The sequence below is a fragment of the Haplochromis burtoni genome, unplaced genomic scaffold (assembly GCF_018398535.1).
Source record: "Haplochromis burtoni strain Fernald_Lab_line unplaced genomic scaffold, NCSU_Asbu1 Contig_631, whole genome shotgun sequence".
Lineage (NCBI taxonomy): Eukaryota > Metazoa > Chordata > Actinopteri > Cichliformes > Cichlidae > Haplochromis > Haplochromis burtoni.
Window position 1 is genome coordinate 236,228 of NW_024582992.1, and position 1,019 is coordinate 237,246.

Here is a 1,019-nt window from a genome sequence, read left to right on the forward strand (position 1 = left end):
TTTACCCAGAATGCATTTTTTGGAGTTTCCTGCAGTGATTTATCAGAAACAGATCACACATGCAGAGTGCTGATGCTGTTTCTGCTCCTCTGCCTCACAGATACGAACCTGCTGCTCGGGCAGAGACTCGGTCCTTAGCCTGGGACTCTGAGACGAGGCATAAACAGATTTGTTCGTAGTTTTGATCCAAGCTTAAATGTGTTTTTTAGCCCTGTAACTTTGATCTGGACCCTTTCTGTCAGTGGAAACGAGCTCAGGTTCAGTCCCTGCGATATCCCAGTGGAAGGAGGGCAGCTCAGCTGTATGTGTTACTGCGTCAGCACTGCTCTAAAAAATAAACACAAAATTACAGAAACACTTTGTTGGCACTTTAGAGAGAATGTTTTGGTGAATAAACATTTGTTTATTTGTTTATTTATTTTACTGTGGACACGTTAAAAAGAAGGAACTTCTGTTACTTTTACTATGGAAGCCTGTGGGGGCTTCATCAGTAGGACGAGCTGTAAAGTTGATAAAAATACAGGTAAAAGTGCGTCTGCTGGGCCGATTCTGGCCCCTGGGCCATATGTTGGACACCCCTGTGCTCACCTGATTCTGTATACGGACCGTACCTTGCTCAAGGGCACCTCAGAGGAACCGTTCGGTGGATTTGAACCCCCGACCTTCCGATCATGGGGAAAAGACTCCACCTACCGAGCAATCTCTGCCCTCACACACCTGAGGAAGCTGCTGCTGTGGGTTGATGTCCCCTATAATGTGCAGCGCCACCATCAGGTCAGCATGTGAACGCGCTCAATGCTGTGATTTATGGTGGGGGTGGGAGGGGGGTATCTGCGGACATGAAGACACTTCCACTCAGTCATAAAGCGGCTGTGACGCAGTTATTATTATTATTATTATTATTATTATTATTATTATTATTATTATTATTATTGTCGGTGAGATTAGGTCAGCTGCAAAGCATGCAGGGATACCTCTGTGTGTGTGTGTGTGTGTGTGTGTGTGTGTGTGTGTGTGTG